This window comes from Tribolium castaneum, chromosome 1 (genome assembly GCF_031307605.1).
Source record: "Tribolium castaneum strain GA2 chromosome 1, icTriCast1.1, whole genome shotgun sequence".
NCBI classification, from domain to species: Eukaryota; Metazoa; Arthropoda; class Insecta; order Coleoptera; family Tenebrionidae; genus Tribolium; species Tribolium castaneum.
The window spans coordinates 34089048-34106870 of NC_087394.1; the positions used below are offsets into that span (position 1 = coordinate 34089048).

The following is a 17823-nucleotide window of genomic DNA, read 5'->3' on the forward strand; positions in this document are numbered from 1 at the left end:
AATTGGTCACTGTTGCACACACCGCCATGGCGGTATGAATATTTCAACTATCCAAAGTTAATAGCGAAACCCGTAAAGTTTTACCTACAGAATAATTACAACACAAGGAAAGTTATTATAACATTATCTTCTATACACATGAGCATTTGGCAATAAATTGCAAGTTATTATTAGAATTAAATTATCTTCCATAATTTCAAGCGTAATAAATAGTTCATTAAAGTACTAATTTTATAAGCAAGTTTTATGATACGTTTAGAATAGCTAATCATAAATTTTATAAAAAAACAGTGTGCATTCAAGACTTAGTTTTCCATAACTTGCGAATTTTCATCTGATTATTCAATTAAAATGTTAAACATTTATTATTTTCATTTATTCTGCAGACTTAAAACAAAACTCAGAAACATTATTAGTTGTAAATATTTTTGCTGGTCTACAACATGAAACATTTCGTTGCCGACAATTTTAATGGCTCCTCAATTGCCATTCCTATCACACGAATAAAATTTATCTAATGTTAGATTAGCTAAGAAACCAATACTTAATACAAAATACCTAATTATATTGACTTTAATAAATTTACCCGTAAATTGTCCCGGCGCCTCCACCATTTTTGCTTAATTAAAAATTGAACTTCAGCAAAAAATACAGACTGGTCCACGAGTAATAATTAGTATTGTGTATTTTCTAGTCAAAAATAGTAAACGTGTGCAAATCCAACCGGATTCGCAGTAGCCATAATTTTTATTAACAATGTTTTTCGACACTACAAACAAACTCAATTAACTAAAAATTTTTAGAGATAAATTAAATATTTACGTTTATTTTTTCTATAATCCAAGAAAAAAGTTATCTAAAAGATTCAACGCTAAAGTTTGAAGTTATGTCAAGACAAAAGTTATTTTCGCTTTACTAGGATGTGCTCTTACGTTTACAATTTGGCGCCTTTACGTACTTTTACCTTATTATTTTATTATTTCTGTCAATTTTACTCTCCGCTTTACTTTTATACGTCTATGTGTTCTCTCATTCTCTTATTTTTGTTTATGTGTTGTTTCACCTACCTTTTCTACACTTTTTTTCTCAGAAAAATTGTTGCCCTGATCCGGGTTCGAACACCCGACCTCCCCCGTCGTAAGTGGCGCTTATACCACTGAGCCACCAGGCCCCAGGTACTGACCGTCTTTTGCAGATATTTTAACACAAACTTTTTAAGTACATAAACATTACAAACTATACAGGGTGGTTCTTTAGAAGAATTGATGCATGATACGGAAACTGTGGTCAGATCTGTGAATACCTTTTAGATTAAGTTTGAATATTTGAGTGTAAATCAATTTATTTACGTTTAACTAAATAAAATTGTAAAACTAGAGTAATGTCAATATGACTGAAATTTGTCAAAAATGAAAATACAATTACTATGTTTAATCAAATATTTTACTAACCACGTAATCTATAAAATGTAAAGTTGGTTGCTTCAAAAAATTTTTGGACCAACCTGTATATTTTAAACTAAATCAAATTAATTCATGAGTGTTGATCAGCTTCACAATGCCAATTATGGCGAATTAAAATGTTACTACATCATAATGCTATGTAAACAGGCTTAATTATTAATTGCCAAATGTGTGTATTTCAACAATTTTTCGGCAGATTACTTTAAACTGTAGTGCGCTAAGAGATTACTGTTGGGCACAAAGAACGTCAGCCCAAAAGATGAATCTCTTATCTGTTTTAGCTGTTTTTACAGTAAATTTGCGAACGCCTTAAATCTCTCGTGCGTTCAGATTAAACTATATTTTTAAGAGTCCCATTTCTGTATCAGAGACGAGGCCGCTGGATGTATTCTCAACATTAGCATAGCATTTTATACAAAGTGCTCCGTGGTTTGAATATTAATATAAATTCACGGTACAGTCTACATATAAATCATCTGAAGATGTATGTGAGCCGAGAATTTCACTAATGCCACTGTTTACATTCACCATAATCTATTTTATATCACCGCGTCAACGCATACGGGAGTCTCCGAACGTTTTAAAGTTCTTTACATAATTTAATCCACGCCCCAACCGCCAGCTATTTTCAAACACAAATTTCACATTCGCCTTTACACCAAATGTTTATTTACGGTTTTTATCGTCGTAATTAAAATTGTTATTAAGAGCCACAAATTGCTTTTTAGCCAAAACCCGACCGACCACAACTGAAACCGTGCCTTTTATCTTAAATCCAGCTAGACTTCCTGTTGCTGAAACTCGCTTACTTTGTCCAACTAACAATGTTGTTTCTTCTCGACTTGCGGTTTTCACTAACTTGAATCTACTCCAATTCGCTCGTCTGATACAATTTGCATTTTCAATTTTTTACTATGCCTTATTGACGACTTTGATGAGTTCTTCAGCGGGTTCCTATAATAGGTTCAGCCGGTAATCAAATCGACTCCCAGCGTGTTTCCCTGTATGCGGAATCAACTTTATTAAGTGTGAAGTAAATTTTCAATTTCAAACCGAAAGCAAATAAAAGATTTGCATTAAATTCAATTCTAAAAATCGCAAATTATTATTTGTGCTGTAACACGTACGGATATTAATCAGTTACAGTAATAACGCCAATTACCACTCCGATTTAGAAATATGAATTATTATATTTCATTAATAAATTGCACTAAATTGAAAGCAATAATTAATGATTTTGTTTAACAAAAATTGAGCCATAAATGCCGGTTATTAGTAGGCACACGATAGTAAAGTAACTTTATAGAACTGTTTACTTCATATTGGCTTCGTATAAAGGTGGATAATGATTTGCTTTTATGACTAGCAGCTTGTGATAAACTTTACAAGAAGGAGGCACCGATAACAGACTCTGCGAGTGAAACGTACGTTGTTTTCGTCATATTTTTTGCACATGATATGAATACCAGCAAAGAGAACGTGGCTAGATTTGCACAAGCGATAAATTCATGAGAAACGCATCTGAAAGAAAACGTACGGCCACAGACATCACATTGTAAACAGAAAGGACGCAGTTCGTTACTTTGCAGCTTCTAATTCATTAATAATGCATCTACAAGATGTGCATGCAAGCTCGTTAGAGCTTTTGACGAAATATTTGAGCGTGTCAACACAAACCCAGGTAAGACGGTGTTTGCAATCTTGTGCTGTGTCAAGTATGCGGACAGCTTGAGACACGACAAATTTTGAGTTCTGAGCTAATCACAGCGCTGGCTCAAAAATGCAGCTATTGTGATAATATATTCCAGAAGATTACATGCCGGCAACTAATGTTTACTAATGTACTTGCGTTGAATACTAAGGCTGAGAGACACAAGATCAATAATTTGTGATGTTTCATGCAACACTGGTTTCTAAATCAATTACTGGTGCAAGTAATAAGCGACTTGCACGCCAGGCTTGACTATTAGATTGTTTGGTTGGGTTTGTGGCACACCTTTTTTTGGAAAATTGGACGAAATTTTCTATTATTTCGTGAGAAATTGGTAGGGAATGGTCGGAATTTAGAAGAGAAAGGTTATTGCGGGTTGGAATGACTGGTGAGATGTCAGGAAGAAGGAAGAGTGTGTCCCTTACTCAACCACAAGACGGCCCAGACGGCTAGTGATGCATTACTGTGGCTGCCGACAAGTAATTAAACTCGCCAACGGTCCATCAGGCCAAGATTTTAAGAGTTTACGTTATTTTTTACTAAACATTGCAAATTGGTAAATCAATACACAGGCTTAAAATTCATAGCAGATTGCAGTAAAACTATAAAGAAATGTACAGAATGTGCTGTAATATCCAATAATCATAACTTATTCTAGTGTGATATTAAAACAGACGGGTGCGAAGACGATAAATTCCGTTCTATAGAAAGATAAAAAAATATTGCAGCCATAAACGATTTCTACCAAATTGTTCTATAAATAATAAAATCTGTTCTTTTCCCGTGCAATACAATTGCAAAAAATGGCAAAAAACATAATAAATCACACTAGATATGCAGGATGAAATTGTCTGGAAATTATTTAAAATATTAAAAAAAAACTTGTTAAAAAAAATAATACAATGGTGAAACAAATATGAGGCTACACATTTTATGATTCCATAAAATTTCAATCTCATATGCACATGTAATTTATTTAAATAACATAAAAGTCTCTGAAAATGACAGTTTATTAGGTCGGAAGCAAATAAGCGATACATCAAACTTGTTGTAAATTTATACCTTTTACATCTAGATTGAATTGATTTTATCGAAATAAATTTTGATCCTCTGTGCAGATATCGAACTTAATTAAATTTTACGTTATTTATAAATTCAAGCTTTTTATTATGCACAGTGTAGAAACTATAATTAAGCTTTTATATTCCATGTCCATTAAAAATGCAATTTTGCATAGGTTTATTAATTTATCCAATCTTTCAGAGCTTTTAGAATTGTTTGGAAGTTTACTAAACAAATAGTAGAGATTTTGTTTATTGATAAATATTTCAATGCCTGTGAAATATTCACCAAGATATCTTCATAGCAAGCTCAAATAAATTCGCTAGTTGCTTCAAATTTTGTTTCTCCCAGAAAGAGTTTGAGCTTAGAGAGTTACTGAAAGTAGAGAAGTTTCAAATCCAGAAAATAAGCTGGAAGAACTACAATTTTTTCAAAATAATAACATCTGTTATATTCTGTTAATTCGCCAGCCTTTAATCTATAAACGTCTTCAACCAAATTTTTGACTTAATCCAAGTTTCTTATCCTGTGCAAAAAACCTTTTTTAAGTCCTTTCTGTCTCTTCCAATGCTAATAAAGATTAATAAAGATAAATAAAAAAAATAAAGACCTAATAAAGACCTAATAAAGTTTATAAAGCCCATCGACGTTGCATTTAATAATAAGTTAGATTATTAATAATAACACTGATTAAGAAAAAGTTGGTCGTTCCATTTTTATAATTTTAAAGATTACTTTTCTTATTTTTTTATGTGAGTAAAACTTCGCAAATAATTTGACGTTTTTTGTTAAAGTAAGTGGTAATGTGTTTACGTCCGATTTCTCAAACTCATCGTCAAAAATTCCAAGCAAAAACCAATTTTAGAAAAATTAAATAAATACAATAGATGTGTGAAACTCGTACTAAACCTTTCTTAAAAAAAATAAGACTAATAGCAGTTGACGAAATTATTACAATTTAAAACAAGGATTGTGAAATATCTGCGATACATTTGAACCAAAACAACGAACATACCTAGAAATTTAAAATTTGCTTTAACTTCAGATTAAACGGTTCCATTTACATAACCACAAGGGTAACAAATAGATTGCAAAGTTTGTTTATACGAGAGAACAATATTTTATCAGAAAGGATAATTTAGTTAAAACAACTAAATATCCTACTCGTACAATAATTTCACTGTAAAAAAAACTTTTTACAACTAAGATTTAATATACAGTTTTCACGAATATGTGTTCATTTCACATTTGCCTAAATTTTTTCAGAAACATGTTTCTTTAAGTTAACAACTTTATTACTTCAGATTTTAAGTCTTGTCGGTAAATAAACCAAAAAGCTGTTTCAAAATGTGTCAGAAAAGCTTGCACTTGCACATCGCTCCTCATGACGTCCATGCATTCCATATGAAAGGCATAAATATTTATTTTACAGTCGCCACATATCTTCAAACTGTGAAGTTTCCAAGTCCGCTCTCTCGACCACAATACATGTAAGTTGAGAATGTCTAATTCATGCTGCAAGCCTCGTATGTATGTGGGAGGTAATTCTCCAGTATCGCACCAGCGGCTGTATCTCACAGATTTCGCAGTGTACGTGTGTAAAACTGGAGGTGAGAGACGTGGAATCCATCATTGTGACGTATATTACACCTGTAGTGCCCCATTTCTGCTAGAGGTGCCTCTATTCCAGCTCTCACTTCACGAACATTTGTCTTGTCTCTGACTGACTGCCGGAGTCGCAGTTATCGCGCCACCCGCCTGTTCTAGGCCCCGTCTCTTGAGCTTCTTAACAGGGCTGAACCGCATACAGATTTCGGTCACCGCACTAATCAATAACGGCCTTTTTCGCGGCATACACTACTCGTGTAATGTAGCTAATACATCACAGCCAGTGTCAATTATAACAGCTGATAACATAATACCAGCATGTCAAGCGGCTCACTTTTTGCCAACATCATTGGCGGAAATTTACCAAACACGAACACTGTACTCGTGCTATTATTTTAATGTAGTTACACTTAATTGTATGCTTGCGGTGCCTGTGGGACGATTGTCTGTGTTAGTGCCGTGATGTTATGTTTAATTAGATCAACAAAGATAAACACGATTTGCGATTGTGCTTTCGCTCTGTTATGGAAATGGCAGCGCTTAAATATTGATATTACACATATTTTATTGCATTATTAAAATAGTGGTAAATTGTATCAAACATTTTGTCCACTTGATCCGCAGTGTTACTTGTCCACATGCTCTTGTGACCGCTGATATTGTTATCAAGATTTATTATAACGCGCTTGTATACAAGCAGGTACACAGTGATGGTTACTCAAACAAAAATGATTGGATTATCATTTTGCTTGCATTATTTCTACCATCTCCTATAATATCAAACCATGACAGCAAAAAAACAAAAAAAATTGCTTTTAATGCTGATGCAAAAATGGTGGATGCGCCGGGAAAATGCAGGCCAAAATTTAAATTAAAAATTTAGTGTTCAATCTAACTATATTTACTCAATTAAAAATTAACACAACAACTGTGTTGTATTACCTTTTGCAATGTGTTGCTTTTCAATAACTAACTGAACGTTATTCAGACGAAGAATATTTCTGTTTTTTTATCGCAACTTGTAAATAAATATACTTACGATTTTAGTTTTGCCTCTGTCCTGTTGTCGATTTAAATATAAAAAATTGCTCTAACATACGTAGTTTAAAGTCTGTGAGTACACTACAACTCAATAGTTCAGACCTCAGCAATAAATACCTAACACTCTTTGTGCTGAACTGAAAAGGGAATGTTAACAATCTTCTCAACTTCTGAAGTTGGTTATCTAATGTGCCATAAAACGCATTATCAGTGTCTGACCACACATAACAGCCACATAAACTACTATTAAAATTAGCTTTTCCAAAGTCCGACACAAAGAACTTGTTGAGTTATCAGTTCACTTAAATATTCTTGAGTATTAACACATTTTATTATTTTCTTAAGAGCCACCGACATTAAGACCGACAATTGCGCAAAAAAGCTATCTATTATTATGTCACTCTCAAATTTTATGACCCTGCTGGTATTTAATAGCCACTTGATGCGGCATTCAAGAATTTTAAGTATCAAACTATTCATAAAATTATAGAGAGTTAGTCAGCTGATAAAAACTTGCATTAACCGCACGGTATTAGCAGACCGTTCAAATTACTTTAACGAGGTTCTGGATTTAAGTTTAAATATGCTCTCAAATAGGGCAAAGTAAAAATAGGAGAATAGATCATTTTGCCTCAACATGCAAGGAAAGTTAAAGTGACCACATCAAAAAGTATAAATTACTTTGTTTACGTGCTTGTCCGAGAGACATTTAGAATTTGTGCTTTTTCCTTATCAAGCTCAAAAGAATCTTTCAATATTGCTCCACTTAAAACAATAATGATAGCATGCTTAAAAAAATGTTTTTTTTAACGGTCCGGTTAACGATGTTGACAGAGACGTAATAACAAGTTTTTGTGCTAGTGGTTAGTAACTGGCTTTTACATCTATTCCTCCTTTTGTATGTGGGTAATGAAGATCATTATGGTGCGGATATTTATCTACTGTGATGGCTTGTGGTTGAAGTATCGATTTCGTGTGTTTTTTCTGAGTCGCGTTTCTCAATTTACAAGAGTCGAAGTTGTTGATGGGGTTTTAGGCACATACTCACCAAAATAACGAGTATTGAAAGCCATATTCTTACCAAGAGCGCACATCATGAATTTCAAACTGGTACGCCTTCGTCGTCTTTGAAGACTTATTTACGATCAGCCCTACATTCGCTTGTCAACTTCTTTATTCTCTTTATTCAGTCTAGTCTTGCTTCCTTGCCACAACTCTGTACTCCACCATTTTCCACATCGTGTTAAATGCCAGAAAAACCGTGAAATGATCGCTGGGGTGTGAAAGAGGGCAGCGGCCATTTATATTTAAGTTACAAGCGGATACGTAAAACACTGGCGCTGTCGTGAATACTTCTTGAGGAGGATTTATGAACGCCTGCTTTAGAATTGTATTATCGCCGAGAAAATGCGGGCTTGAAATATTTGAGGTTGCCAGACGTGCAGATTTCGAATAAATCACCCAATGGCGTATTTTGCAATAAATACTCCGATTTCGCCCTTAACAGAAAACGCAGAAAGATTCTAGCAATTAGAAAGCAATAAAACCAGACACTCTGCACTGCTGTAATAGATTTTAAGTTCTGTATTGGCAACATTTGCACCGAGGTTATTGATTCGCTGTGCGGTGGCATAAAAACTTGTTTATTCACTCTTCACTGCAGATTCAGATTCAATAAAACCAAATTTACTTTGAGCAAATAAGAAAAATGTCGACATGTGTTCTCTAGCAAAGAAAAAGAAAACTTCCAACAAAAGAAAATTCAAATAAAAAGTGCTCACTTCTTAAAATTGAGCAACAATTTGAAACCCAGATTTACACTAAATTGCTGGTCATTATTTTCAGTAACCAATTAATTAATTACGCACTATTACGAGCAATTAATTATCATTTAAACCGGTTAACTACTCTCTATTGTTATCTTGTATTGTTAGTTACTACTGGATACAGCGCAATTCATCAATGTGGACAAGGGTTAATAAAAGTTTTATCAAAGTGCAAAAAATTGCTTAAATCCCAACCCTCGCCCAAGACTGAACTTCTCTATAATAACTTAATAACTAATAAGAATATAACACGTCAATATCACGAATTTTTAAGTTTCTTAGATACAGTAACTACAACAGCTACTAAAAAGCTCACTTTCTAAATCAAGTAGACGGTTCACAAAAACGGTTCAATTTGAATAAGTTGTTATTTACTGATTTTATTTGGTAAAACCTTGACTCAGGTTTACTCATGGGTACGTAAGCACTGTTTGTTCTGACCCAATCAATAAACATTATTTTACCTTTGGTTTAGGCTACGTTTTTAAAAGCAACAAACATTGTTTGCATCAACCCTTGGATGAATTAGCAGCCTCCCTGAATAATTTTAATGATAATATCAGTTATTTGGCAAAATGTGCTCCTAAACCGAGTTTGAGCTGTCACCGCCTCCTCCTTATTTAATAAAGTTGTATTTAGCTCCCAGCTCTAGTAACAATAATTAGAAAGCTTATGGGCATGCCTCGAATTAAGATGATTACGTGGAGGTATTTTGAATACGCAATTAAAGAAGCTGCGTGCTTGTAATTATTTAATGTTGTTAGTTAGTTACATCATGATTTTCGCACGACGCCCCCTGATTTAGATTGACACGTCGCAAAGCGTTTGTGCTTAATTTCTTAATTATACATAATTAGCGTCACGATTTTAGCCATTTTGGGATTCCGATGTAAAGCTCCGCTGAACAAATCCAAGTTTCAGGACCATTGACTGAAAGAACTCATTGCTTCCACTGGTTTCTCCCACGCTCTACGAATTTACAGCAAACTGCCTGCGCTGATCTATTTGACGATGTAACTTTTCCGTTTGCACCTGAGGAGATTTGAATACGTACTACCCATTTCACGCTAGATTTAATTGTCTTTTTTCGGCGAGTTTATCGATGTATTAATGCCGTATTAAAAGGCACGACCTTCAAGCTCACGCAAGAACAGATGGTGGCACCAGCGTTTCTGTAATTAATGATATTTCGGTGTGACAGTAGCACGTCACTGGAGGCCAGGAATTGATTAATACAGCATCTGCCGTCTTCTGCATGGGAGAAAGATATGGACCTACTTTCAGAACGTGCATTACATCACTCATCTAAATGATATTCAGAAACTATTTGAGACAACAAATTTTAATCACAAGCAAGGAAATTGCCAAAGGACGAGCATGAACCAAAAACTAGTGTTTTTGTTTGTGTTAATATCCAATTAGACGCTTTATTAAAATTTCAATAATGCAGCAGTAGACTCGGTTTAAAATTATGCAACAAAAAGAAGACTGATTAATTTACCAGAATAACTAACCAAGTTTCCAAAGTTTAATATTAGCAACTAGAAGTAGGCAATCAATTACTTCAATACTCACAAGTTTTCTAATTACCGCATTACTTTTTAAAGCCTTACGTGAGTAAAGATTTCTTTTAATCACTTTTCTTCTTATTACATGCTTTATAGCTACTTTGCAACAACTCACGTAATGATGCGGAAAGCGGGCTTGAAAACTGCCATACACTTGATATTTGTCGCAAAATAAAATATGGTGCATGATATGAGAGAAATAAATAATGGTAGGGAAGAATATTACGTTTTTTGTATTCCTTTCCATACCTTATTTTCAATATTTTGAGACTAGTTATAATTGAATAAAAGTTTATGGGTCTTTAGCCTTGAACCAAAAATTTATAAAATAGCTGAAAGGCTTATATCCTTTTCCTGTGATTTCGCAGCAAACCGCACTCACCTAATTAGTTTGCAATTGCAATAAAATTCCAATTTCCGATCTGTGTTGCATTCGTCTTATTTAAATATGAATAGTGCAAATGAAATCTGGAAATTGGGTCAGTGTCAGTCATAATTATCAATCAACTAAATTATGCAAACGCTGCAACAACATGATGCACTGCACTCCTCGTATTTACATCCCGGGTATGAACTTAAATGGGGACTAATTTGCAATGGGGTGATTAAATCAACTGTTAAATCTGTTGCAAATACAAATTTGAGATTAGTCGCTAAACAAATTGCAACACTCTTGTCTCCGTGTTACGCCGATAATTTAAGTGATAAAAATGGTTGTAAAATTTTACACAGTGTAGCTAATTGTTTTTGAGTATGCATTTCCCGGAAGATTGAGCTAATTAGGTCAGAATTGTACGGCACATAGTGGAAAAAATTGCTACAAATAAACTGAGGGAAAAATTTAATTTGTTTCGTTTTAATGAAGTTGCAGGGCGTGATTAATAATTGCAATTAATATTTTGTAGCATTACTTTTATAAGTCGGACAAATGTCTTGTTTACTTGATGAAGTACCACTTGGCCTTGGCCATTTATTAAAACCCTTTTATTGACTGATAAGCAAATTAGTGTGGAAAGGTTTATTTTTTGAGTTTCATCAATCATCCGCTACACCACATTTAATGTAAAAATAATTACATTACTCTTTTTCTGTAGGTCATTAATTTCCATTAATTGAAAAAATCGCCGGTTAAATACGTTCCTTTCATTCGTCGTCTGCAATCAATTACGTCCTTCGGCGCAACATATCCCAGACTTTATCATTTTGAAGAGCCCTTGATGAAGGGACGCTGTGATGAGAGTTCCCGATTAACGATCGTCAATTAGGAGTGTTTATACCCATCTACTTACTCATTTGTAACGAAATTAAAACCGAACGCCCGGCAATACTTTACGCTCAGCGGAACGATTTACTATAACGTGTGTGAACTATTGAAAATTCACGTTTTTTGAAGCTTGCTTACACGCTTGAGTGTTCAAAAACTGGGCAATTTCTCTGAGGTTTAATCGAGCTCGTTACTTAGCTGCAGCTATCTAATGGACTCCATTAGTGACCAATGAGAGCTTTAATTTAATTTTACCTCATTTATTTTTCGCTGAACCGAGTTCAAATCACACCCATATTTATCCTAGCTAATGCATTCCTGATTCAAATTGAGACTCTTCTAAAAATGCACCGACTTGGCGAGTAAATCGATGTCACGCAAGCTTGTGTAACACTGGTATTACACCAACTGGGCTCGAAATATCGATTGTTAAACCGTTCAAGAGTACATGGGCATAAATATTTTATGTGCAAGTACAGGTTTTCAATTTTAGTGTCTCAAGATACAGTACCTGTGTGTTATATCGAGAAATAGAAATGTCACTATTTTTGCTTGATTTGGAAAACTGCGAAATAAATGTTTCGCTACTTGAACTACAGGCACAACAACATTCTGATAGATAGTCAAAAGGTTTTATTAAAAATACCCAAATACAAAAATGGGAAAAAATGCAGCCGACTAATTAAATAATTAAGCTCCACTATGCAAAAAGAAATTTTCCAAAAAGGTTGTATTGTATTTTTTGTTTAAATTTATAAAAACCAAGTACTATAGTAATTGTTATTGTTGAATCACTGTTCATATTTAGCCAAAGATTAGAAAACAACGATCTATTACTCCCTTGTTAATAAATTAATTAAGACACTGCAAAGGAAAAAGGAAACTCCTCTAGGCATTAGCACAGAACATTACTTAGGAATTACTTTAAGAGCCAGGCTACAAAAAAACTAGTTCTGAATAAATCATCCGCACAATTTATCTTGATAAAACAAAGTACATCTGTATTAATTTCCGTACACCTTGCTCGGTTCGCGGATAATATTTCAAGTGGTAGCATTCCTGAAATTCGTGAGCAAGTCAAATATGGTGGAGGTCTTGGCTGTGCAAATGTGCAGACCCTCCTAATTTGATCACTATTTCGCCGCAGGTGATATGCGTTCAAAAAGCAGTATTCCGCTAAAACCTTGTAAGAATGTTAATTGCCGAACTAAAACACTTACACCAAATAATAATTATAAAACAAATTACTGAGGCAAAATTAAATTCTCCGCGATGAGGAATTCCAAATATTTGATTAGGTAAATACGACAGTGCAACTTCGTGAACAAGTAAATTTAAAGATTCGCGGAAATTTGGATGAAACGTTGATAATGCTGGTAATCAATAATCGTATTACTTTTAAAAGCTTCCCTGCAGGGATTCAACAAGTTAATGCTTTTAAAACATCCTTAAAAGACCATAACCGCTAAATTTATTTGATATTTAATCCCTTTTTAAAACACCTTTTAACAATATTTCCTAATACACCTAATTTTCGCCCCGTATATACATTTTTAGCGTAAACAGTATTGTAGAGGAGTTAACTAGAGCATCAAAAATCAGCTACTTCTGAAAGCACTGGTAATGTGCGTTTGAGAGACATGAGCGCAACAAAGCATAATGAATTAAACTTGAAAAGACTTGAAAAGAAAATATTAAGATTTTTATTCTTTGAAAAAATTTTCACAAAGAACAATAGCTAATGCGCAATGAGTTCGGTGGACTCAAATCCTATAAACAAAAGGGTATTAGGGAGTAAAGACGCAAAGCCAAAACAAAAATACCTCATGTAGTTTAATTAACATTTTGAAATAAAATAGTTTGAGGCATAAAAATGTTTGTTCCTAGATTGAGTCGTTCAAGTTAAATAGGAAAATTTAGATAATTTAGTTATATGAACATTGCACGATACGTGAAATAAAAACTAACTAAGTAAATAAGGTTCATAAAATCGCCCCGTCTCACGAACGTAAAATAAAATACGCCAAAGTTATGGTTAAGTGGACCGATAAACTTGACGGCTCTAGATTTATAAAAGCTAAACTTTTATGTAAACGATAGTCTAATTATTTTTTATTTGGCTACAATTTTAAAGTTTAGTTAGTTTGAGTTCGACTAAATGAGTGCTGAAGTCAGATCAGCTTAGCAAGAATCAGGCTGAACTTTGAGACATTTTCCGGTCTGCTTCATTTTTTCAGCTTCGAAACGATTTTAATACTTCAATTTTTAATAAATACCTTCCTTAATCTCAAAGAAAACTTTGGCGATAAAAAAGAAATTGCTTATACAAGCAAGCTGAATTTTTACTATAATGATTGTTTTGATGCTCGCCGAGCTCTTTAATTAAATTCCTAACTTTTCAGCCGTTTATATAGGTACGTGTACATCTTATAAATTAAAAAGCACCTTTCAAAGGCCCGGCTTGATTATTTCCATCCAAGTTAAATCTCCATTAGTTGGAAAATTTTAAGCTTTGATGACATGTGCACTAAGCAAAACTAATTCCGAAAAGATATAAAGACAAGTTTAGTGGTAAAACAACAGTAAAAATTTTATATAATTTTTTCTAGTTCCAACATTAAAAGAGACATCAAAATTACGACAGTGGATATTGCTTTATCCGATATTATTATATTTGGAGCTGGAAACTTTGCCTCTAAATCGTTCTCTCGTCCCTCCATAAGTTAAATTTTGTTCTAATTGAGCTATGAAATGATAAGAAAGTGCTAAAAATAGTCGTCCCTAAATATAAAAGCTATTTCGTGCGAAATATCCCAGTCCATTATCGCTTCATTACCGAGCTAATAGCCATTATTGTTCTTGGTGTCAACTTCGCAACCAGACTTAGTACAGATTCAAATTTCGCTTCATTAAAACGCCGTGATTGAGGTCATTACGTGCCCTTTAATTTGAGGCTTGATGTTAATAAACCAACAAAACTTGAATTTTTGTCCAAACAAAAGTAAAATCGTGTCCGAAAATAATTCAATTAGGGCGGCAAAAATTATCGACGTTCAATGTGCTAATAACGCAATTATCGGAATTTCGGCATATAATACCGACCCGGCGGAAACGTTGAAAAATTGACGCAAATAAAATTAACCTACTTCCCAAATTGGCAATTTATCGCAGGGAAATTAGAGCGCCTCAGTTTTCTTAATTTGTTTCGTCAGAAGACTGCTTCATCGACAGAATCATAAATAGTAATCAGAGATAAAAGCTCCACAAAATGAAATTTACATTCGCCACAAATTTAGTGGCGCTTTATTTTCAGCTAACGCGGCTTGTTTTCGAGACAGTAGAAAAAACAATGCGATGAGTTATAAAATATTTGTGCGAGTGTTAGTTTTAGAACGACACTTGAGAAAAATGACAAGTTTATTCAAAAATGCACCGCAGGCGAGCGCTCGAATTCTGAGCACGTTCTCGTGTTCCTTTAGTCCAAGCGCAGACGGTCAAAATTGAGGAGCAACCTCCGATAAAGAGGAGCTCAACGCTGGGAAAATTCGAAAAATGCCAACACTGCATAAAAAGACGTAGATCTGATTCGTATTAGGCCATGCACTGACACGTACACCGTCATTTTTTAACGCTAATCGCCCCAAACCTTCCAAAATTTGATGAAACTGCACCAAGGCGCCAAGTTTCCGTGCCTGATTTATTGTTTTTTATTTGCACATTATTATCAATTTCATTGAATTCGGTGTAAAAACAGGACAAAGTAAATGTCAATGTTTTATTAATTTTGGCTGTAAAATAATTTTGTTTAATTTCTTTTTTGATGTGCAAAACAGCGCTGATGTTGCTTTATGTTTATGGAATAATCCATTCATACATTTGCAAAATTAAAAAGCTAACTAGTCCACAAACACTAATTGCTTTTTACAATGAATGCATAATTTATAATATTTGTGCATCTGTTGATAGGTGCATAACTGAAATTATTAGCTAGGAAGTAGCATCACAAGCTAATAAATAATTAGCACTTATTTTGTAAAGTTCCAAATAATTGTCAATGTGGTAGTTTGACGTCCATCAATGAAAAATATAGAATAAATAGCATACACGTTTTTTAATACAATCATTTATTTCGATATTTCATCATTCGCAAGCAAGTAATGAAATTAACCTTTCACCATTATTTATTTTTATCAGTTTTCGAAATTGTATTAAACCCTACATATCACAACGCATGATTTTAATTCATTTAGCAGCTTGCTACTAGTAATCACTGTTTGTTTGCATCTCGATTTGTCAGCTGCCAATTTTAGCTATTTGGGTTCAAACTCGTAAAAATACACTTCTAAAAGCCAATTAAAATATTGCCTGCATTTGTCAAAAAATTCATCAGAGAGGTGAAAGGTTGTGCAAAATTTATTAAATCCTTATATCAACAACATGGTAATTTTATGTAATGTTTACGTTATTTTTGACTGCTGCAGGCCACCAACTAAACTAAACAAAATTAATTTTGCTGCGTTTTCGAACAGTACGTTTCTGAAGTTGAATAAATGTTGTGTCCTAGATTTCTTCACAAAAAAAATGCATTCGTATAATTCTAATTCAACAAATTTCAAACTCTTGTGACTCTTCTGTTCTATAGATGTTTGCTGAAAACCAATTCTTTTATAATTTTGATTTCATTGTAAAAAAGACGTCCCTATGAAAAATTTTGAATTGAAATTATCTGTGCATGCGCTAAAATTATTTTGTTTAGTTTAGAGCCTGAAGAAGGCCATAATCAATAAATCTTAAGATAACAATAACAAAGTCAAATAATAAATATTGTGTAAACAAAAACACTAAATAATAAAACAATAAATTTAAAAATACAACACATTAAAATCCTTTAAAATGTAAAAATGGTTTTAAAAATAATATTACGATAGTAAGGTGCAACATTTCGTTTTCATACATTTGTTAGCTACTAGGTGAGCTTATGAAAAATTTTAAATTAAAAAAATTGTGCAGGGTGTCTCAGCTAAGACTTTCGAGCTTAATATCTCAGTCAGATATCAGGCTCGAAAGTCTTAGCTGAGACACCCTGTATATTCTACACGGCACAAAATTTTCCCGAGGCGTTTCAGATTTTGCAGCTTAGGCAGTTATTTGTAGTTTGTATTGTGTTCGGTATATTAACTTTTCGAGTCACGGCATAAATATGAAGCAAGTGAAGATGGGTTACACTGGTTGGTAATCCTTAACGTGTCCTGACGGATACTAAGCTCCTGTAAATATACCGGGTACGCTAAAAGTGCGCGAATCTAATCCTGGCCGACGTATTTATGTGGCAGGTACAGCCGCCAACCACAATACCCTCGCATTTGCACACCACCTCTCTAGATTTACTTTGAAAGTACGCCTTAATACAACCTCCACGATTCATGATCCTTATCTAGAAAATTACGTTATAACTCGACAAATGTTTAATGGCCGTGGCATTTGTATCAATTAGGGTAAATGAAACGATATTGGTTTTAACAAAAATTTATAGCAAGTATCCAAAGGTATGTAACGAGATAATTGCTGATTAATCATCGAGACAAATTTGTTGGTTTAACGTTGTGTAAAGTGAGGATTATGTAGATAAATGAGGGAAATAATGCAATTTTGTACTCCCAGGCCCTTAGGTCTAAGGATTAAAGTAATTATAAATAGCACCACTTTATGATGCATGAAATAGAAATCCGTTTTGTTTCAGTGCGAGCCCCAGCTCTTTCATTTCTTGGATAAACCATTTGACCAACCGACGTCATTAATTTAAAAGCAGAATTCAGGTCTTTGTCTCGTGAGGATTAAAGCGAAGAAGGTTTTGAGAAAACATGAATAACGTTTAGGCGGTTTCAGTATTTGCCTGTCTGTTGGTCGGATTGTTTTCAGCCAGGCTTGTCAAATATTTCGATGCCTTTCATTGTCATATTTACATAATTAAATTTAGAGGCGAAGCTTCTCATGCAAATCGCCAAAGAAATTCTGATTAAATCACCTATCTGCGAAAAATGTCGCACAAAAGGAAAGTGCTTCGACAACCGCGCTAATTTGATTTGTGTTTTTCTACTGATTATGTAATTTAGCCAAAATTCTGGCGACACAGGATCGGGATTAACGCGAGAATAAATTATTTCGTCGATTGTCGAATCCGGAGCGGAATATTTTAAAGCCAAACACACAATGGAATAGTTAATGAAGCAGAGGGTTAATGTCATTTTTCACGATTACCATCAAGTCTCATTAGCGATAA

General features: G+C 33.8%; 1 protein-coding gene across 4 annotated transcripts in view; it reads right to left on the reverse strand.

Annotated features, from left to right (window-relative positions):
• Positions 1 to 17823, reverse strand: part of LOC655424 (uncharacterized protein) — a 141405-nt gene that overhangs the window by 85484 nt on the left and 38098 nt on the right. The window lies entirely within an intron of this gene.